This window comes from Nyctereutes procyonoides, unplaced genomic scaffold (assembly GCF_905146905.1).
Source record: "Nyctereutes procyonoides isolate TBG_1078 unplaced genomic scaffold, NYPRO_anot_genome, whole genome shotgun sequence".
Classification (NCBI taxonomy): Eukaryota; Metazoa; Chordata; class Mammalia; order Carnivora; family Canidae; genus Nyctereutes; species Nyctereutes procyonoides.
Genome location: NW_026575120.1, coordinates 11,202,354 through 11,226,855, shown reverse-complemented (window position 1 = coordinate 11,226,855; position 24,502 = coordinate 11,202,354). Strand labels below are relative to the sequence as shown.

Here is a 24,502-nt window from a genome sequence, read left to right as displayed (position 1 = left end):
TCTTCATGATTTGGTTTCTGCTTCTCTCTCTCAATTTCCTCATTGCTTGACATTCCTTCTCCCTCAGAAACCTTCAGTCTCTCAAGCTGCACTAGCTCAGTTCCCTAAACACACTAAGGTCTCCATTAACATGCTTTTCTTTATGCAGTTCATCTGCCTGTAACATCTTCTCTGAGCTAATTCATGAAGGTTCTTTAAGATATATCAAGGATCTTTTCTTAAGAAATTTTCCTTTACCACACAGCCAATCTACCCACCCTCTTTTGGGGTACTATGGAATATTCCCTCATATGGTGTTTCATTGATATGGTGCACAGCTGACTTCTCCAACAGCATTTCATACTATGTTGTGCTATGTTGTGTCATTGTATTATGTTATGTTGTATTATAGGGTACTAATATCTCCTGAGGGCAAGGATTCATTTTCATATTTGCCACAGAGCTGTGAACAATAGAACTGATCAATACACATTAGTTCAACAAATTAATGAATAATTGAATCATTTAGTGAATGATTAGATATGAAAAGTAAATAAAAAGCTGAAATTAAATGTTCCTGAGGGTTACAGTCTAGGAGAACTAAATGACTCAAAGTACAGGTCAAATCCAATCCGTTTATCACATGTTCACTGTCTATACCCATTCAGCTGAAGATGGCTGGAGAAAAAAATATGTATCATATTGATTGGATTTATTTCAATTTTATTACCTGAAATCTCAGGTGGTTCCTCAGTGCTATCTGGCGATCCCATCACATTTCCCAAAACAGTTTACTCCCCCACATTCCCAGATCACTATTTTATATCTTATTCTATAACTCAAATTTTAACCATATTTTGCCAATGATCTTGCTTATTTCATTGAGAATAGACATCCAAGAAGAAATATCCATATTCCTTATCTATTCTCCACATCTGATTTCTCACTCTTTAACTTATTTCTTTCTATAGTAGTTATGAGTTCTAACATAATGAAAAGTTATTTATTTTGTTTTGATTTTCACCAGTCTCTCCTCACCTTCCAAACATAACAGACTGTAGGCTCTATGAAGGTAGGGTTGCTTCTGCTTTTTTATTCTCACTTCTACATCCCAAGCTTTTAGAATAGTTCCTGGCACATAGAAATCAATCAGTAAATATTTATAGAATGAAATAATCAAGTCTCCCACAAATAAATCTCCCCATATCTCTGTACCTATACCTATGCACAGTTTAAATACAATTGTTCTTTCTTCTAATGCCAAATTTCGTCCTTATAATCTGAACAGTGTTATCATATATGATCACGTAATTTGTTCACTGCACAACAGCGGCTAGCTGAGCAGGCAAGTAGAAGCTGAAAGTCATTTGCCTAGAGAAAGGGTTGGTGTTTGTTTTTGTTTTGTTTGTGTTGCTGTTATTGCTGGATGGTTGTGTTTCTTTGCAAAAAAAATCGCTGTACAGAATAGTAATAGCCCTGACTAAACTTTATAATTTCTTACTTATTCAAGAACTTTTATGCAAAAATGTCACAACTCCCATCTTATAAAAAATCACCATCCTAGATTCTACATCTTCTTTTTTCTGCTGCCCTTTATTAGCAAAACTTCTTGAAACCACTACCCCATCACTAGAGATAGACCTGGCTATGCTGCAGTGACAAGAACCTCCAGGTCTCAAGGGCTTAGCTCACCAAGAATTTATTTTTAATTCATATAAAATCTGTTGTGGGGTATGCAACTGTAAAGTGAAGTTGCCCTCCAAATGCTTACCAAGCAAGTAAAGATGTGACTATTATACCATTATACTAACTTTGCTTCTACTTTCCAGGAAGGAGAATAGACTGAAGTTCCAGAATCAACATTGCGTGCCTTCACTAGTAAGCAATGCCTGTTACTTTGTCACACAGTTCGCCAGCCAAAACGTTTTACATGGCTATGCTTAAGTACAAGGGGACAAGGAAGCATAGTCTTCCTTTGTGTCCAGGAGAGAGGAGAATCAGGTATCAACCATTCACAACTATATGTACTATCTTTCTTTCTCTCCCCTCATTTTGTCTTGAACTCACTCCAATCAGACACTGAATCTTTTGTCAATGTCACCATTACAAAGTCCTGTGGTAAAATGTTTTAACAGCCATAATAAGATATAATCGATGCATATAAACTATGTCTAATTAAACTATACAGTTTGACATATTTTAATATATATGCATATATATATATATATCTGTGAAACAATCACCGCAATCAAGGTATTGAATGTAGTAACTACCTCCTAAAGTACCTTTGCCTTTTGTAATCCTTGTCATCAGAACTCCCTGTGCTCCCTTCTCCCAAGCAACCATTTATCTGATTTCTAATTAGGCTAGTTAGAATTTTCTAAACTACTTAGAGTTTCTAGAATTTTAAATAAATTGAATCGTAGAATATACTCTTTGGGTACCTTATCTCACTCCACATAATTATCTTGAAATCCACTCATGATAAAGGTCATTGCCTTTTATTGCAGTGTAATACTTGCTGTATGAATATAACACAAGTACCTTGCCCATTCAAACACTGATGTATATTTTGGCTGTTTCTGGTTTGGAACCTTTACAAATACCACCTGCTATAAACATTCACATACAAGTCTTTGAATTAGCATATGCTTTACTTTCTCATAGGTAGAAATCTAGGAATGTAATGGTTGAGTCCTTGGGTAGATGAATGCTTAACTTTTTGAGACACTGTCAAACTTTCCCAAGTAGTTGTCATTCATCATCCTCAGTGTCGGTGTATGACAATTCAAGTTCCTCCAAATCCTCTTCAGTATGTGATATGGTCATCCTTTATGTTTCGATCATTCTGATAAATATGTAGTAGTATTTCATTAAGTTTTTACTTTATGTTTTCCTAATGACTAATAATATTGGCTGTCTTTTTATATGTTTATTTGCGATCTATGAATTCTAGAAAGAGGATGCTCAAGTTTTTTTGCCTGCTATTTTGTTGGGCTATTGAATTTGCCATGCAGTGATTTTCTCCCAATCTATGGCTTCTTTTTCCCTTCTTTAAACATTGCCTTGAATGCTTAAAGACATTTGTCATGATGCATTATGTATCAGTAGACATGCTTTATAATTTTTTTTAGTAATATTCCATTGGATGCTGCCTTTTACTTGTTATTCATCTGTTTATGGTCATTTGTGCTGCTTCCACTGTTTGGATACTATGAATAATACTGTTATAAACATTCATGTATAAGTTTTTATGTGGGCATATGTTTAAGTATACACACATGTATGTATAGCATATAGGTGTGTATGTATAGCATATAGGTTTGTATGTATGGAAAGATGATAGATCTAGCCCAGAATTTTTGAGTCATATGATAACTCCATATTTAACATCTTGAGGAACTGCCAGTGTTTTTTACAAAGTGGCTGCACCATTGTATATTAACACTAGCCATGTTTGAGGGATCCAGTTTCTTCATCTCCCTACCTCCAAAATAACATTTATTTTATCTGTCTTTTTGATTACAGCCTCTTAGAGGGTGTGAAGTGGTATTGCATTGTGGTTGCAGCTGGCATTTCCCTAGTCACCAGTAATGTTGATCATCTTTTCATATATTTAGTGGCCATTACTTGTATATTTTCTTTGAAGAAATGCCTATTCAAATGCAATGCCTATTTTAAATTGGGTTGTTTTTATTATTGAATTGTAAGTGTTCTTCTGTTTTGGATATAAGTCCTTTATAAGATAGATGATTTACAAACATTTTCTCTTATTCTGTGGTTTTTCTTTGGATTTGCAAACATTTTATCCCAGTCTGTGATTTGTGTTTGCACTTTATTGGTGGCATTATTGCAGCACAAGTGTTTTTAATTTTGATGAAGTCCAATTTATTTAATTTTTCTTTTGTCACCTATGCTTTTCGTGTTGTATCTCAGTAATAATTTTCTAGCCCAGTCACAAAGACGTACTTTCTATACTTTCTTTTAAATTTTTTATAGTTTTTGCTGTTACATTTAGGTAACTTTTTGAGTTAATTTTTATGTGTAGTGAAGAGTAGGAGTTCCACTTCATTTTTTGCATGTGGATATCAAGTTGTCCCAAAACTGTTTGTTTGAAAGATTAGTCTTTCTCCATTCAATGCTTGTGATACCCTTATCAAAAAAATCACTGAATATAAATGCTAATTTCTTGACTCATTTCTATTCATTCATCTATATGTCCATCCTTATGCTGTCTTGATTATCTGTGTGGTAAGATCTAAAATCGTGAAATCTTCCCATTCTGTTGTTTTTCAAGATTTTTTTTTCCGGTTATTCTGGCTGTCTTGAATTTCCCTACGAATTTGAGGGATAGCTTTTTGGTGTCAAGCAAAAAAAAGGTCAGCTGAGATTTTTTTTTCAGCTGAGATTTTGATAGGGATTATGCTCAATGATTCTTGGCCTTAATGACTTTTATATGTGAAGAAAATTTTAAAATTGAATTATTAGTTGTACTCAGTAAATCATGACACTTGATTTCTAGTCTCATTCTAAACAGTGAAACTTTTCATTGAGAAGATTTATAAATATGTCAGAAAACTCTGTTTCTAAGTTATTTTTGACACATTTCCATCCTTTTAAATTTAAGCCATTTAATCATCTCCATCAAAAAAAAATCTCTTCATTAAATAAATTTTATATTCTGAAACATAAATTGTTTTGTTTTTGCTTATTTGTTTATTGTGAAAAATGTTAGCTTTTCCTTAGTGGGGCTTGTGTGTATGCGAGTGTATTTGTATGTGCATGTGTGTGTGTGTCTATATGTGTGTTAATATCTGTTAGATGTCATGTCACTAATCTTAAGCATATTTTTATACTTGGATTCTTATAAAAGAGAATCTTTTGAGTTTTTTCCCATGAAATAAGCAAGCAATCTCTAACCTCTGTATGCTACAAAATATTCCTTATCTTATTGTACATTATTGCCAAGATCCTAAACCTAAAATTTATAACCTGCTTAAATCCATTTAAATGATCACACTTTAATTAAACTACTTCTCAATATGTTCAAAAGACTTGAATACCACTGACCAACTATGGAGTCCCCCCTTTCTCTCAGGACTCTCCTAATCTTACGTGACATATGAAACTGATGAGGGTATTGATTAAGTTGAAATAATTAATTTTTTATGTTTAATTTATTTTTAAGGTAAAAGTAAATGTCTGTTAAAGTTTTATATATATTTTTTCTGCACCTATGGATCATATTGACTATCACTTAGAGTATAATGACCCTACTTTATAAACCTCTGATCTGTGGTGTCCACATACTGCCAAGAAATCAAGTATATTCAGGATGAAAATGACATAAAAAAATTTCCAAGCAATTACTTTGTGGATTTGATTCAAGTTAATTTATTACAATATAAAAGCACAGGTGACATATTAAGAAATAAAATATCTTAATAAAATGAAATACAAGACAACAAACTGCTTCAGAAAAGACAGAGCAGTCAATTATGTTAAATTATTTCAATAAGTGAAATAATGCAATAACAGAGAACCAAACACTAGAATATGAAAATGGAAAGTGTAGGTGATGGTTAGAAGAACTCTTTCAATAAAATTGTGTTATGGACAGAACTGTGTTTCCAGTGTCCAAATTCATATGTTGAAGCCCCAGTCCCCAGTGTGACTATATTTGGAGGTTGGGCCTTAATGGAGGTAATGATAGTTACATTAGGTAATAATGATGGGACACTAATTCAATAGGACTGGTATTCTTTAGACCAATAGGACCCAAGTCCTCTCTCCTCTTTCTTTCTCCTCCCTTCCTCTCTCCTCGCAGGAACAAGAGAAAGGCAACATTAGAACATAAGAAACAGTGGTCATCTACAAGCCCGGAAATGAGCTCTTATCAGAAACAAAATTTTCCCAGCAATTGGTCATGGACTTCTAGCCTCCAGAACTGTGAAAAAATAAACGTCTGTTACTTAAGCCACCCAGTTGGTGATATTTTGTTAAGACTGCCTGAGCAGACTAATAAAAGTAGTTTAAGGACAGAAACCCAATTAGAGTTGGTTGGGGAAATAGTGGTTGGGGAAACAGCAGAATACACATTCTTTTGTATTCTGATACACATTCTTTTGTGTATTCTGCTGCTTTAGGAAAGAATGTTCTGAATATATCAGTTAAATACATCTGGTCCAGTATATCATTCAAAGTCATTGTTTGCTTGGTGATTTTCTGTTTAGATGATCTGTCCACTGATATAAGTGGAGGTATTAAAGCCCCTACTATTATTGTAGTACTATTGATTAGTTCCTTTATGTTTGTTATTAGCTGTTTTATGTATTTAGGTGTTCCCATGTTAGGTGCATAAATATTTATAATTGTTAGATTGCCTTGTTGGACTGTCCTCTTTGTTATTATACAGTGCCTTTTTTTGTTCTTGTTATAATCTTTGTTTTAAAGTCTGTTATTCAGGGATGAAAAAAATGAAATCTTGCCACTTGCAACAACATAGATACATCTAGAGACTATAATACTAAGTGGAATAAGCCAGTCAGAGAAAGACAAATACTACATGATTTCACTCATTTGTAGAATTTAAGAAACAAAACAAACACAGGGGAAAAAGGAAAAAACAGACTCTTAACTATAAATAACAAACTTATGGTTATCAGAAGGGAGGTGGGGGGTTAAATAAAGGGATTAAGAGTACATTTATCTTCATAAGCACTGAGTAATATAAGGTATCCTTGAGTCACTATACTATATATTTGATACTAATATAACAATGTGTTAACTACACTGGAATTAAAATTTAATTAATTAGTTAATCAAAAAAAGAAGCAATGTTACAAAGTTAAGCAATTCTTCCTAATTTTCCTAAGTAAAGGAGCAAAGAAACTTAATGGTACTTGGGAAGTGAGTGGGACAAGGAAAGATACTGTTTTCTTAATATGGGCTTTATTTCATAATAGAATGATTTGGAGAATGATCTTATAAACAGAAAAATGTTGATCCAAGAAAAGAGATAACTTTTCTATTGACTGTCTTATGCAATTATGTGAGTATGAGATTCAGAGCAAAAGTGGAGGAGTCACATGAAATAGGAGAAGGCAAAGTATATGGATACATAAGCATGTAACCTGATGGTGTAAGAATGAGATAGTACTTTCCTGAGGTAGTTTATCTAGAAGTTTAGAAGTAAAGGCAATGTAAGATAAAATGATAGCTTAATGGAAACATAGGATCAAGAAAGTTACTTATTTAAATACAATATTCTTGATTATATTTACAGCTCAAGATAGCTATGTTTACCCTTTAATAGAGAAGGAGAATAATTTATGAGTACCAATTAAACTTTTAGTTGAGGAGGGGTTTATACCTTCTTTTTCTAGTTTAAGAAAAAATCAGAAAAGAATGAGCCAAGATGCAGGAAGGAAAGATTGATGAAGGAAAAGAAAACTGAAGGAGACCAAACTGAAGTTAACTTAGGAGTAAGAAGGGTAAGAGGCACGGGACTTGGCTTTGAAAAGACAAAGGAGGACTAAATGGCCATCTTGGACAATGAGCACATTAAGTGGAGAAGAATAAACACTTAGTGAGATTGAGGACAAGCATTACTTGATCCTGGGTGACTTAAATAGTATTTGATTGAAGTTAAACAAGTAAACATCTATTTTAATTTCTTCACTGGGTAGCAGAAAAAGAGAAAATAGACCATTGAATTTTGTTCTAGAATGGGAGTAGGTGAGGTGAGAGCAGACACTGAAGAAGAAATAAATAAATGGCAAAATATCCTATGTTCATGTATTGCAAGTATTAATATTGTTAAAAGATCCATATTGTGCAATTCAGTGCAATCCCTATCAAAATTCCAATGGAATTTTTCACAGGAACAACAATCCTAAACTTAACATAAAAGTATAAAAAACCTTGAATACCAAAGAAATTTTGAGGAAGAACAAAACTATAGGCATTACACTTCCTGATTTCAAACTATATTACAAAGCTATATTTATCAAAACAGCATGGTACTAGCACAAAAACAGAGATTCAGATCAATGGAACAAGATAGAAAGCTGAAAAACAAATCCATGAATATGTACAGTCAATTAATTTGTGACAGATAAGGTAAGAATACTTAGTGGGAAAGGGATAGACTTTTCAATTAATAGTGTTGGCAACCTGGACAATCACATGCAAAAGAATGAAGCTGTATCCATATCTTACATCATACACAAAAATTAACTCATAATGGATTAAAGATTTGTATGGAAGAATTAAAACCATAAAACTCCTAGAGGAAAACACAAAGGGTAAGTTCCTTAACATTGGTCTTGGCAATGATTTTTTTATTTGACACCAGAAGCATAAGCAACAAAAGCAAAGTTAATAACCAAACCACATCAAACTAAAAAGCTTCTGTAAAGCAAAGGAAACCACCAACAAAATAAAAAAGCAACCTGCAGAATGGGAGTAAATATTTGCAAATCATATATCTAAGAAGGATTAATATTCAAACAATACAAAGAACTCAACTCCATAGCACAAAGAAAACAATCCACTTAAAAAATGGGCAGAGTACCTGAATAGAATTTTTTTTCAAAGAAGACAATAGGTACATAAAAAAGGCCACATCACTGACCATTAGGAATTACAAATTAGTATCACAGTGAGATGTTACCTCACACTTGTTAGAATGGGTATCACCAAAAAGATAAAAGTTAATGAGTGTTGGCAAGGACGTGGAGAAAAGAGCACACTCATGCCCTATTGGTGGCAATGTAAATTGGTGAGGTCATCATGGGAAACAACATCGAGATTCCACAGAAAGTTAAAAAAAGAACTGTATGAACCACCAGTCCTATATCTGGATACATATGCAAAGGAAAACAGGATCAAAGAGATATCTGGACTCTCATATTTACTGCAACATTATTCACAATAGCCGAGATATGAATACAACTTAAGTGTCCATCAACAGATGAATGAACAAAGAAAATGTGGCATATATATACACACATATATATATGTACACATATACACATGTATATACATATATATTAGAACTATTCAACCATGAAAAAGGAAATCTTGTCTTTTGCATGGATGGACCTTGAAGGCATTATTCTAAATGAAATAAGTCAGACAAAGACAAATATCATATGATCCCACTTATATGTGGATTTTTTTAAAAAAGGACAAATTCATAGAAACAGAGTAGAAGAGTGGTTTCTAGGAACTGGGGGGGGAGGTAAAGAAGATAGAGAGAGGTTGGTAAAAGGCTACAAAATTTCAGTTGTAAGATGAAAAGGGTTCTGGGCCTCAGTTGGTTAAGTGTCCAACTCTCGGTTTCAGCTCAGGTCATGATCTCAGAGTCATGAGTTTGAATTCTGCATTGGGCTCCATGCTCAGCAGGGAGTCTGTTTGAGATTGTCTCTCTTTTTCCCTCTGCCATTCCCTCCTGCACTCTCTTTCTCTCTCAAATGAATAAATAAATCTTTTTTAAAAAGATGAATAAGGTCTTATAGCTAATATATAACTTTGTGACTATAGTTGGGTAACACTATTTATAATTGAAATTTGCTAAGAGAAAACTTAAATGTTCTCACACACACATACAAAATAAATATGTAAGGTGATAGATGTATTAAGTAGATGCAGGGGATCCTTTCACAATATATACATATATATCAAACTACCACTATATACACCCTTAAATATCTTATAATTGTATATGTCAATTATACTAAATACAACTGAAATTTAAAAACAAACAAATGAAGAAGATTCTGGAGAAGGCAGAGAATATTGAGAAATCTGATTTCCAGTCTAACTTATTTTCTGGTCCAATTCAGAAAAGTTATACTTTTCTCATAATTTTGAAGGCTCAGAGGAAATTGGGTGGGTATCTAAGCAAGGAAGTAGAGGAAATAAGTAGGAATGGTTTAAAAGTGTTAAGTCATGCACCAATATAAGGATGAAAGGCATATTGAAAGGACTGGTAGAGAAATTGGCAAGAAGAAATGGGCAAAACAATTCACTATGCACAAGCTGCATATAAGAAAGGTATGACTCAAGAGTGGAATGTATTTAATACAGTAACTTGCTCTTCTGGTAGTAACTGTAGGATCATGGAATTTAAAACGACATCTTATTTCCCTACAACTATTCTGAATTCCTGAAGGACGTAATCATAAACCAAGTCATTGCCAAGTCATTAGCTCCTTTAGTAAGGACAGTACTGGAAATATGTCAACAGGTTATAATATGTTTCAGTCTATTGGCACAAATAATCTGCAATAAGATCTAAGGAAAAGCATGAGTAGGTGTATCAAATTTATTAAGAGGGAGTAGAGAGAATGATCAAATTATGAGTTGTGAATACACCTAAGTTCTTTACTATATTATAATTTCTGTACCTATTCTCACATAAATTAATCTTTAAATATCCTGGAGAGACTTTCTGAGTAGCTTTGAGAACATCTATAAGCTTGAATTTGGGCATTTTTTTAATATTTAAAAGAAAATGAAACCTTCACCATGAAATTGAGCTAATTTACTGTGCAGCAAGCATATTCAGTTAATACATTTGGGGTTCCATAAATATAATATGAAAAGTGCACATGTAATATGAATTCATTTCATAGTTTCCATCTATCTACCCTTTTTAGAGAACATTGGCAATACAATAGCCTCCTGTACAGCTCATAGAAGCTACGTCCTTGGCAGTAATGAACATGTTACTTTAACCTTCAAATGGCTAGGCTTTACAGCACTAGGAATCTTTCTGGGCTGAATGGTGAGTACAAAGTGTTCATAATAAGAGTTTCACCATTAGGCTAGCCAAATCCTCCCATCATACTGGTGTGCCCATGGAAAGGAGATGGGAATTTTTATAAAGTTACTCCCTTTTGATCCTGAAAGATAAAAATGACTCCAGCAGTTCCCAGATTTCACCTATGATGCTTGCAGGGTTTTACTGTTTCACAAAACTACAATGAAGCCCTACCGGTTAAAAAAGATCTCTTCCTCTACCACGTGGTGTTTACAGTCTTTGATCACTTTAGATGGAAGAAGTGGCATGCTGCCAGAAGCAGAGAACTGGAAGGTTTTTGTTCTTTTGTAACTATTAAAATATTCTTATGCACTAAAGGAAAAAGAACAACGTCCCAAACAGGGTACTTCTGTATCATGTAAACAACATTGTGATTTAATTTGCTAATTTTCAAATTTGCCTTGGAAAATAAAAGACTACCTGTAAGCTGTCAGCCTGGAGATAAATCTTATTGTTAGTATGCAAACCTGTTAGCACACTTTTTTAAGATTAGATCTGCTCATTACATGTGAGTATGTCTTCTGCATATTCCATGAGAAAAAGAAAGCAAGAACGTGGCTTTGATGAGCAATAGTCCAGCATGATTTCCATGTGCAAGGATCATTTAACAGGGTTATTTCCTTAAAACTAATCCAGAATCTCTGATGTCTGCTTGACGAATTGAATCTTTCGTTATAGTCACCACCTAAGCAACATCAGGAATACCAGGAGAGACTTTCTAAAAATGGATTTGGTCACAATAGGGATAGGATCCTACCTCTGCAAAGTAGATTGTGTTTGGGGAGGGGGGGGTAAACAGCCAAAATCAACAAATGTTGCCTTTGAGTAGAGAAAAATTAGCATGTTTGTGTTTTGATTTAACCTTATAGCTTCAAGGCTAATATCTGGACCCCGTGCAGGTAATGGAAAAACAAATTATGAGCATCCTCACTAAAATACATTTTGTAGCAAAGTGGATGATAAATAACATTTAAAGTGTGGTTTTCAATTATTTTATCTTTCCCATTAGACTTGAAAGTTCTTGAGTAGGATGGTACTGTTACTGCTCCCTGTAGATATTTTCCATATATCCTTCTGTATAAACAAACTGGGATATCTCCATACCCATAAGACATTTGCCCTTATACTATTTCCAATTCCTAACATGATCTTATCTCTTTATTCAGCCCAATGATGTAATCATCATCACCATCATCATTGTCTATGTCATCATCATTCAACAGTTTTTGAGTGCTTGAACCCTGCATGGCATTCTGTTATTCACAGAAACTACCACTTAGAGTCATCATTTTACTAATCCACTTAATAGTTTCTAAAAATAAGGCCTACAAATATGAATTTATGTGTATTGTAACAATACAGTTTGGCTGGTTTGCTTGAGGTAAGGTAATACCTTCCTCCCATAAATAAATGTTTAAATATCTATTTTACTATTTATTTATAGTTATTATTATGCATTAAGATTGGGAGCAGGGATTCCATTTCTGAAACTATAAGGTACTAAAGGTTTCCTTCATAGGAGTAAACATATAAAAGCCTTAATAAATATGGACTGCATATTTCACACTATGTGAATAGTATGGTTGATAGGTAAAAGGAGAACATCCAAGGACAGAAATTTTGAAAAAGTAAAAATGCAGATCGGTGAATATATTATGAAGCCAATGTTCACCCTGGGATATTTGCTGATCATAGAGGCTAGAGCTTAATCTTAATTTTAATGGGCTGCAGGAAGAAAAAGAAAGAGACAGAACTAGGTCATGAGCAAGAAGGGGAGTTAGATTTGAAACATCTACCTTTAGGTAAAATCCTCACCCCTTACATCCCACCTAGATAAATAAGAGACTTTTTAATACTATGATAAGTAATAACAACAACCCTTCCTGCAGAAAAAGACAAAAAAGAGAACTGGCTGCCAGTATTATTTTAAGGGGGAAAGAGGTGAAGGACAGGGAGAGAAAAAGTATGTCTTATAAGAATTCCTAAACTTGCCCCCCAAAACTTGGGGGCACTTGGGTGACACAGTCAGTTAAGTTTCTGACTCTTGGTTTCCACTTAGGTCATGACTTCAGGGTCATGACAGTGAGCCCCAATTTGGGCTCCACTCTCCACACTGAGGGCAGAGTCTGCTTGAGTTTCTCCCTCCTGCCCCTTCCCTTGTTCTCTCTCTCTCGAAAATAAATAAATAAATCTCTTTTTTAAATAAATAAATCTTTAAAAAAATAAATTCCTACCAAAAATTCAACTATATTTATTTTTAGTAAAAGCCATCATACTATCCATTAGCTCTCAGCAACACCACAATAAAATAATTTTAAATTGAGTGCTGTCCAAAATCATCTAGGTTTACTGGTCCTTCAGACACCAACAGAAGGAAATTCAAATCATCTTTCAAGGAACACACTTTAGATATGGAAACTCAGGCAATGGGGGAAATAAGCTTATAAAATAGTAATAATTATATACAAGTAAACAAGCTATTGGGAAGTGAGAGTAGAAAAAAGATTGCAGCATCAAACCCTCAAAAAGTTTTCAGAATTTGACTGAAGGCCTGATATATTTAAGGAAAAATTTTAAAGATATAAGAAAATATAGGAAGGAAATAAAAAGTGACCAAAAATTAAATGTAATAAAGGAATTACAAATAATTTAAATTAGTAGTATATATGTATATATACTAGTATATATATATATATATATATATATATATATATATAGTGACATGAGAGAGAGATGGGAAGAAATTATCTAGGATTCAGTATAGAATAACAGAAGGTATACATGAAAAAAAATTAAGAGAAATATAAGTTAAAGATCGAAAATCTAGCTTGTCCCCTGTACTTCTAAAGTTGCAAAAGTAGAGAAAAAAGAAATTGGAATGTGTAAGTTAAAGTTACCCTAGTGTTCCTGCAGGTATACCACATTGTCTCTATGGATGAGTAGGAAGCAAGTTTATTTCTCTATCATTTGATGTGCTAAGCAAGGATTCCTCTTTTTTTTTAATTATTATATAGCATTTTATTTTTTAAAAACTTTATTTTCATAGGATACATTTTCACATTAAAGATTCCTACAGTGGGAAAATAAATAACAATTATAGTTTTTCATATTCATAGACAGATTATTTTAGGGCAAGTAAAATAAACACATTTGAGGATTAAGTCTCAGTTTAGAATCTATAATACTTTCATACATCTATGAAGGGACCTCTTCCCAATATGGAACTTCTCCATACTCAGAAGCTCTCCAGGCTCTTCTTCCCAGAATTTAGAAATGAATAATGTCAAAGAGCAGTATTTCCTAATTTTAAACTTTCCCTGGGACATGTAACCATCAGTAACCAGTATCAACTGAACAGAGAGGGCACTTTTCAAAAATTAAACACTAATTTTAAGTCTTTACTTTCTCCATCATTCCCAGGACAAATACAAAAGTTTGATCATCTACTGATAGTAATAAAGCTGAATCCCCTTTAAGAATTTGATACACTAACAGACAAAGGCTCATACATAATGGTTAGTTGTGCTATGAATCTTGTGAGAAGCTAGGAGACAACCCCATAACTCACCAGAACAAGGAACCCAGTCTCCAAATTTCTTGGATATAATTCATCTCAAACCTTTTCCTCAAAGACTAAATTCTAAAAATAACCAGGTGATTAGAAGAAGTTTGTCTCACCATTGGACTTATCTGTTATTTTCTCCTTACTGTGAGCTGAAGGGCATGATAGAGCAGAGGCAAAGAGGTGTACAATCAATTCTGAAGGTATTAAGTCAAAAAGGTCAGAGTTTCCACAGCATGGCAACAACTTTGCAGATGCCCACATCATGGTAGTTGAAATAACAAAGCCCAGTAAAGGTTAAAATCAGGAGTGCCAAAATGCCTGCCTTGACAGCTTTCTGCAAACCATCCCCTCGAACATAGTAACCATTTGTCCAAGGCCCAGTAGTGGTTGGGTGACAGGTGAATATGCTGGGTTCTACACCATCCTGGGGCGGGCTGGTCCTGGACAAATGCTGACACATGAGCAGGTCTGACCACTGGGATTCAGAGAAACAGAGCTCAGCCTCCTTGAATACCACACAGGACACAGCCTCCAGGGACTTGCCATCTCTCTCCTGAAGGCTCAAGGTCACCCACAACCCAGAAGCAGTCCTAAGCAAGGATTCCTAATCTGTAGATCACCTACTTTATGACTGGAGACTGCAGCACCTTCTACCATCTTGTGACTATGATTGTAAATGTGGTTGTGTTTGTTGGCATTGAGTCAAAGGGAAAAGAGCATGAAGGATCACTTAAGGAAGGAATTTTTGGTACAGGTCTGAAAATGATGTTCATCGTCTTTCATTCAAATCCATTTCTTAAAAAAAAAAAAAACAAATCCATTTCTAGAACTCACTTATATGGTCATACCTAATTGCTAGAGAAGTCAAAAAATACAGCCCCGCTAAGTACCAGGGAGAATAGGAAATAGATTTGACAGTCACAACTTTTGTCACAGCCAACACTTCTGGTCATTAGATGTGCATTTCACCCTCTCCACACATAATATGCACACTCATGCCCTCCCCAAGAGAGACAATCCAAAGTGCTAACCATTTATTGCTTAGACCTGGAAAAACAGGATTCCTTTTTGTTTAGTTTAGTTTTTTTTTTTTTTTTAAGGATTTTATTTATTTATTTGAAAGAGAGCAGAGTGAGAGAGCATAAGGGGTGGGGAGGGATAGAGGGAGAGGGAGAAGCAGACGCCTCGCTGAGCAGAAAGCCTGACTCAGGGCTTGATCCCAAGACCCCAAGGTCATGACCTGAGCCAAAGGCAGATGCTTAACTGACTGAGCTATCCAGGTGCCCCAGGATTCTGTTAATATCCATTACTTTCCCTTGGGAAACTATATGGATCGTCATATCTTCCAAACTATTATCTGAAAGAGACAAGTTATGCTTATCTTTCATCACCCCTAAAATACAATAATGAAAAAGGATCAGAGATATCACAAAAAAATGTTCTCACTCAAAGTAGGAGAGAAAAGGAGTCATATGACAATTAGTGATTCTAAAACAAGATAAAGACAGTACAATATATGAAAACTGGAGGCCAAACTCACTCATGAATATAGATAAATACATCTTAAACAAAATGTTGACAAATCAAGTTTAGCAAAATGTAAAAAGGGTGGCACATAGTGACTGAATTGGTTTTCCAGTTATGGAAGGTTGATTTGTCAGATGATAGCCAATTAATAAAATTTAACACATCAAGATTGAATGATGGATTTTAAAAAAAGGCAAGTAAAATAAGGTAGTCCCAGGAGAGAACTTATGTGATTCATTGATAAATGGTTGGAAACAATCAAAAGCAAAATGGATACCTTTTGAGAGGTACATAAATATTTATTAAAACTATTAAGATAAAAGCAAGGCATTGATAAAAAACAAAATGCAAAGGAATGACATTCTCTGAAATAAGGGACTTCAGCATTACTGATGATATTCTCCTAGACTAGGTAATAGTATTCCTCACATTTTAAAAAAGATTTTATTTATTTATCTGAGAGAGAGAGGGAGAGAAAGAGAACATGAGCAGGGGAGGGGCAGAAGAAGAGGAAGCAAACTCACCACTGAGCAGGGAGCCCAACACAGGGTTTGATTCCAGGATCCCAAGATCAGACCTGAGCTGAGGACAGACAGTCATCGACTCAACCACTTAGGTGCCCCTATTCCCCACATTTTTAAAATTACAGTTGTATTTTGAAATTTATATATCAGCATACACCACCTTATGTATGTAATTGGTATTTCATTTTTAAAAATTAAAATCCAAGTGCCAAAGAGTAGAAGGAGTTTAATTGGAGGACGTTTAGTCAGGGCAAGGAACAGCAGGAGAGGGGAGAGAAGGCATGTGGGCGTGAGGGGGGTACAGCAGAATATTCTCCCACATTGTAACCACCTGATTTTAGCTGCTGGGATCAGAGGCTGAGAAATAAAGCTCTTTCATAAGATTTCGGGAGACTCTGGGCATAAGTAAAACTGGTAGAGGGCCTAGGTGACAAAGTATGTCACTGAAATGAAGAAATAACGTTCTCCCAGACTCTGTTTTGGGCCGGGAATTCCTAGACACCCTGAAAACGGGCAGCTGAGACCAGGGTGAGCACTGGCCCAACAGTGGCCTTTCCTGATGGACACTGGCAGCAGGACTAGCATGGGCCTCCCGCCAGAAAATCTGCAGCAGCAGATAAAACCGGTACAGTTAAGGCATGAGAAGCAGAACGTGTCAGGTGCCACAGAACCCCAGGGACTTGAGTCACCGTGTGAGGAATTGACTTGGAAAATGCTAAAAATCATATAAAAGGCACTTACAGGAAGGTAAGAACCTGCCCTGAAACAATCATAATGAGTCTATTTTTATCCACAACCATTTAAACCTGCTGACATTTGACATCTATAGATGTATGCTTCATGCACATAAACAGACACAATCATTTAAAAATTGTGTGGGCGTATAATACGTTTTGGGACTATTTTAATTTAGGGAGAATCAATTATATTCAGTTCTCTAAAAATATGTATATTTCAATTTAAAAGCAATTAAAACAGGACATCAAGTTTTCTTAGATGTTATTCAAAACTTTTGATGAGGGCTCAGTGTATATTTTCTTTCATGGTCATGCTTCTATGGGTTCTATTCTTGAATTAAAATAGTGCAGTGCTCAAAAGCCCATGCCCTATAGGACATGCCTATCACGCTCTTAGCTTGTATCCTTCTGATCTGGTGTCTTAGGATGAGTGAAGAAACTTGTCCAGAAGCCACTTGACTTTTTCAGATTTCAATACATTTGGTTGTTTATTAGTTGACACAGCACTCAATAGCTTTGCCAAGTCCTCAGAGCTCCTGTGGCTGAGACATAACAGTTGAGTTTAATTGCACAAAGCAGCTATGACTAGAAATGTACTTACTGAGCATTCAAAAACACAAAGACTAATGGTGGGAAAATGTTTCTGCAAAGATGATCTCAAAAAAATGACTGACATTTGTTCATATCCTTTCTGTTCATTCATTCTAAGTTGGTTCCCTTATTTTAGCTTTCCTAAATATGAAGCATTTCTGCTAAACCTGCTTACCAGGTACATTCCACAGATTTATTATTACATTTTAAAATTAGCTTCTCCTCTTTCACTTTCAAATGGATAGAAAGGCAAAAAAGCAACATCCATCAGATGAGGTCATCTCAGCAAGAAGCCCAATTAACTCAAAATAAAGTCCCAAATGGTAGATGAACCAGAACTCATAATAAGCCTCCCCCAGTGTACCATGGCCAATTTGTGCATTAAAATGCTTTAATGTGATCTTTTTTCCAGTCCTGTCACCTCTTTTACCTATGTATTATTGTCTTTATTGTACAAACTAATAAACTATTAGGTAAATGCATTAGTAAATGCACAGGCCTTTTTTTTTTTCAATTCTTTATGATTGGTTTATTTACAGTTACCTGGACAGACACATCTGCTTTTGTCCCTTTGCAAAGAGTAAAGATTTGGGGGCTTTTAAAAAATTTGTCATTTCACAGTTATTTACTATGGTGTCGGCAAAGTGGGTGGAAGAAGGAGAGAGAGAGAGACAGAAAAAGAGAGAGGGAGAGAGGAGTCTAATTATGAAGCAGATGTTGGGAGTGGTATTTATTCACCAAAACCACACGGGTCATTCATTAAAATCTCAGTTTTAATTAGCAAACACCTGTTTTCTGTTTGATTTTACATTGATATCTACTGTCTGCAATTTGCTTTCTTTAGTACAAGCAATTAGATAGCCTTGACAGTAACAGTTAATCTAATTAGTCCAGAGGTGCCCTGGGAGGTGACTATCGACTTGAAGAAATTACAGATACAAGCAATCACGGCTTCATTCACCTGATTGGATAAGATTTGTGCACAATTGCTATTGGGTGTCACCTTTTCCCTTGACCCTTCTTTTTAAATTTAAATTTAAGAGGAGTGAACTAATGAAAATTGTTGAGTGTTTGCTGTGCACCAATGACCATGCTTGGTTCAGAAAGTAGAAAGATAAAACCCTTTCAGCTCCTAGTCCAGAAGAGGTTAAAATCTGAAGTAAAGGACTGATATGTACACAGATTATTATATCCTGGAGGGCCTGGGAGGCCCAGAGAAGCAGGGATGAATCTAAGAATTTGTAAGCAAGAATGAAGATACTTCCGAAGTAAACTCTGGTTGCTGCCGAAAGAGCAGGAGAACAACACTGGCTTTCTCCAAACTGAGAAAGTGGTGCTTGTTTTCAATTGGTAGAAATTCATTTATAATCATGTGATCTGAGTGATTCTATCAATATTTATCATGAAACATAGTGATGTTGGGACACCTGGGTGGCTCAGCAGTTAAGTGTTTGCCTGCCTTGGGCCCAAGGCATGATACTGGAGTCCTGGGATCGAGTCCCACATCGGGCTCCCTGCATGGAGCCTGCTTCTTCCCCTGCCTGTGTCTCTGCCTCTCTCTCTCTCTCTCTCTCTCTCTCTCTCTCTGTGTGTGTGTGTCTCTCATGAATAAGTAAAATCTTAAAAAAAAAGAAAGTGAGTGATGTCAACTGTTGTCTCTCTTTATCTAGATTATACCATGTAACATGTTCTCTTACCTACTTCTGAGGTTTCAAGCAAGTTGTCACTGAGATCTAGGAAGTACACATCAAAGAGATATCAGTCATCAGTCCTAATTCCATATGCATATTTTGAAATGGTGTAGTTAGATGACTTGGGGTGGATATGTCCATAAGTAAAGCAAAGACCAGAACGTGGTTGCTAATAGAGATGTCTGCCAAAGCTGCTCTTCCTCTGCTTCAGTCTTATCTAATATACTTGTTTTGAAAAGATGAGAGTCCTGGGCTTCACTTGACTCAATTCACAAATTGGGCCCATAAGGAGAAAACCAATCCATCACTCAAGTGCACACAGGTTGCTGTCCCAGCTGTTTTAAGAAGGCATCCTCTATGCATGCACAAACTTACTTAATGGAAACAGCCTCTGACTATGAGCATCACATTATGCTAAATGTTGACAAAGAGGGAATGGCACAGGGACTTTGAACAGGCCTATAACAATTAAGTTATGTTCTACCTAAAACTTCCCAAAGGCTTTCTCTGAAAAACATTCACCTACTGGTATGTTGATAGTGGTAATTAATTGACTAGAATTTTGTTTCTTCTTTATAGAACATATATACTCCTAAAGTGGGTTGGATTTGGAGGTTTGCTGAGTGATTAGTTATTGATATATGGAAAGACCATCACTTTGCAAAACTTCTTTCTTGTCCAGTGAAATTCTAATTGTGATGACAAGGATGATCGTTATGATTGAGGTGACCAAGATTCACAGCATTAGGCAGTTTATCTATACAATGCTTCTATCACATAGGAGATCAGGGAAGGGAGTTAGTATTTGTCAGACATCTACTACATGCCAGCAATGGTTTTGGTTAGAAGCTTCCTGTATGGTATCTCATTGTAATTCTCATGTTGACCCTGTAAGCTAGGTTTTTAGATATTTATAACAATGTAGAAACAGGCTCAAAATGGTTATATGAATTTCTTAAAGGTTATATTGTTAAGCAGTGGCAAATTATTTTGAAGAAGATCCCTCTAATTTATTACACTGTCTCCAAATTGCATCTGATAAATACAAATATGCATATCATGCTCAATATTTGCTGCACAGTTTTAAAAATTATAGGTGAGTCCTCTAAGAGAGTGGCTGACTCTGACATTCTATCATTTGATTCTCAGAATAATCTCAAGACATTGTTGGAACACATGATATTTCCACTCTGTTAGAGGTGAAGCAATCCAGAAAGTAGCAAGCCTAGAAACCATCAGGACTCTGTCAGACACAACTAAACTCTAAATAAATGAAGAAAAACCACATATCATTCTAACTCTAAGGAATTCACTATGTCATGGACAAGTTGAGCATAGGTAATAGATTATGTCCACATAAGACAGTTAATAGAGGAAAACATAGGGCTTGGGGGTGGGGGGGAATATAAAATGGCAATCTGCCCTTCAAAGCAATAGTACATACTGTCATTTCTAAACAACCTGTGACCCACGCAATATTTACCCTCCCTGTATTACGTTCCTTCAGAATAAACTAACCCAGGTAACAGTGCTCATATCAGTTTATAGACATGGTACTTATGACCAGTCATAGTCAGTGAATGATGGTAAATTTTGAACAGCTGGCATTTGTGGCAAAAGAAAAAAAAAGACCTGATTAGTTGCATATGCCAGTTTCCATGGTGTAAATACCCTCACAATTTCAAAGCACCACCATGATATTGCTAGGATGCATGTTGAACTGGGAAGAGATGTTCATAATCAACTTGTGAGAGCTACAAGGCACTGGCCTCATCACACCACTGGTATAGTTAATATGAAAGACTAGAATGTGTTTCCCCAGAAGCCCAAGACCTTTGCAGTACTCACTCCTCCCTCCATGGCACCTAATCCTCACCTACGTATATACATTCATGCCCTCTCATACTCTCTTTCTCAGAGACAACACTTCCATCAGGAAAAAATTAAATCACTTAGTCATCTCATGCTTTACTCTACATACTGAGCTCTACTGCCTGCTTTACTAATTAGAGGAAATAATGGCATGCTTTACTAATTAGAGGAAATAATGGCAAAAATAAACGGGTAGGAAATGAATTTTTAGAGTCCCATCTTAGGGTTCATGTAATCACAAAAAGTTAAGTGGTTGCCAGCATTAGCTGGACTTAAAGAGAAAGCCAGCAGTCCTCGCTCTTGTCTGTTAGAGGGAAGACATGTTTTTGCAACAATAGTTCAGCACAATCAATTCTCTAACATAAAAGAGCAACCATAATGTAGAAAAATATGCAAAACAGATAAGATAGAAAATCCTTGTGTTATTAGTCTCATTCAAAGGCTTCTGATTCTGCCAAGACACTGGAAGAGTCTTGAAAGAAATAAATCACTTTCTTTAAATTGCTTTTCTTTCTTTATTTCTTTATTTATTGTTGAGTAGACTTCATACTCAGCATGGAGCCCAACACAAAGCTTGAATTCAAGACTGAGATCAAGACCTGAGCTAAAATCAAGAGTCAGACACTTACTCGACTGAGCTACCCAGGTGCCCCTCCCTTGTTTTTGATTGTGTTCCCTTTGATATTTTATTGTTGAAACTTTACCTTGGTAAAATTGCCATTTCTGTCTTTCCCTTCAGCCCAGACCACTTTGCTTATTTCTAGATATTGCTAGGATGCAGAACTGAAATCATCAGAGTGCCCCTATTCTGCTGGGGGATATCAGGCAGGGCATGTAATGGATTCTAAGCTACTTCTCAGTATGTAGAGCTGTGATAAGTTACTCATCTTTTTTTTTCCCTTCTAGTCTTGTTTATCAGGCAGAAAAACAATCCCGGCTACTTTCTCATTCATATTCAATGACTTGATTTGAGTATTGTTTTAATCCTTCATCAGAAAAATTATCATTCTCTTTTTCCTTTACACATGTAATTTCAAAAGCTTTGCTGAATTTTAAAATGTCTTTTTGTCATATCTCCAGGCTTATATTTTTGTTATGAAAAAACGGACCTCCTATTTGATAATAGTGGTCACTGAGGGATTTCTTTGGAAATGTACTCTTCAGCATACTTTTCAATAATAATAACAGTAAACACATATAGCGCTTCCTTTGTGAGTCATTGTGCAAAACACTTTACATATGGAAACTCATTCATTCCTCATAACTACCTATTGGGAGGTATGACTATTTCCCCTATTTTATAAATGAGAAAATTGAGAGTCATACAAGTATCAAATGGTGGAACCAATATTTGAGTCCACCACAGCTAGAATATATGATTTTTACTACAACCCTATATTTTAACTAAAAACAAAAGTCATGATCTATGATTTAGCCTATCAAACTAAAAGTGTTAATGACATTAAAGAGTTTTCAATTTCAATCAGTCACAGCAGTTCTTTTAAGATTTATTTATCTTGAGTGAGAGAGAGGAAGAGAGAGGGAGAACATGAGCAGGAGGGACAGATGGAGAGGGAGAGAAAATCTCAAGCAGACTCTGTACTAAGCATAGAATCCAATGGGGCTTGATCTCACTACCCTGAGATCAAGACCTGAGCCAAAATCAAGATTTGGATGCTTAACTGACTACACCACCCAGGTACCCTACTCTAGTTCTTCTAATGAAGAATGCCCAGGATATTAGTTAGCAATATAAAACCTATTCTCGGAGGGGAAAAAAGAGAAAGAGAAGAGAATCTGATCAGAGGAGAATCTCAGAAAGCACAATATTTGTGGAGCATAGGTGATTCAAATTTTGGTAAATTAGAGTATTTTGAAATGCTTGTATTGTTTCTCAGCTTCTTTTATAAAAGTATGCCATAAACCCCTAACACCAGGGAAAGAGCTGCTCACTGTCCAGGCATATCACAAAAGTAATAGCACCTCAAAAAACTAGACTCATAATTAGTGTTTCATAGATGTTTGTTGAGTGAGTGAAATGAACAAAAGTAGAAGAAGTTGCTGCTGTTTATGGAAGTTTGCTATCCTATAGTTGGAACCAGAAAGTGGTTTCTCTGATTTGCAGAATATGGGATTACTGATTAAAAGATAAAATTCTTTAGGAGTATTAGTGCATTATAATGCTTTAGCAGGCTTTAGTATGAATACATATGCCTGCAGCAGTACCTACCATATGTACATATGATATATACAAGCATAAGGTGGTTTTTTCTAGAGTGAATTTGTTCTTAGCGAAAACATGCAGCCAAGTGATAAGGTTGGGACTGTGGCTGGGATGGAAATCAAAAATACACTCTATAGAAATCAATTCTGAGAAGGAAATAAGTGGATGGTGGGATAAAGGAGAGTACTACATAAGCTTAGTTTTGAAAAAAATGGATGAAATTAATTTATAAGTATAAGAGAGAAACAGATGTTATCCAGAAAACTGCTTGATTCCAGAGAGTAAGTCTAAAAAAATAGGCAATTAAGAATTAAACCCATGAGTTAGAGTTGAAAGTTGAGGATAAACAAAGATGGTATGGAAGAAAGGGCAAGTTCCCAAAATGGAGACTTTATGAGGAGGTGCAGAGAGCTGCTAATGTTGGAGAAAGACTGCAGGGTGAGGGGGTATGATGTCTCTCTACAGCCCAGCCAGACTTCTATCTGACAAACAGCTAAGGGGTTCAGCTGTCAATTTGTCTACCTCATTTTTAAAGAGACCAAATATTTGTTTAAATACTTAAGTGACTCTGTGGATAAAGATGAACACCACATTTTAGAAGTGCATCAGATTCACTGAAAATATAATTCACTGACTGTTAACCTACTTCCAAAAAGGCTTGGTGAAAATGAAATGCCCAGTAAATTATTCGAAGGTGTAGCGACTCTTTAAGTCAACAACATAACAGTAGTAAGAGGATGTATTGAGAGTTATTATAAAGATGTGTGTGTGTGTGTGTGTGTGTGAGTGTGTGGTTTAGTAAATGTGTACGTTGTAGAGAAGAAATGTTCCAGTGGCTGTAAAATTATACATGCTATATTAAAAATATTTAGGACCCTCCATAATCTCCAGGAACTTTTTAGAAAAATCATGAAGTGCATTTGATATCAAAGCTCATGCTCTTAATCATTCAATGGGCATGTAA

The 24,502-nt window shown here is 35.4% G+C and overlaps 1 pseudogene; it reads right to left on the bottom strand.

Annotated features, from left to right (window-relative positions):
* Window positions 1–14,513: 14,513 nt before the first annotated feature.
* Window positions 14,514–24,502, bottom strand: part of LOC129516118 (succinate dehydrogenase [ubiquinone] cytochrome b small subunit, mitochondrial-like) — a 56,313-nt pseudogene continuing 46,324 nt past the window's right edge.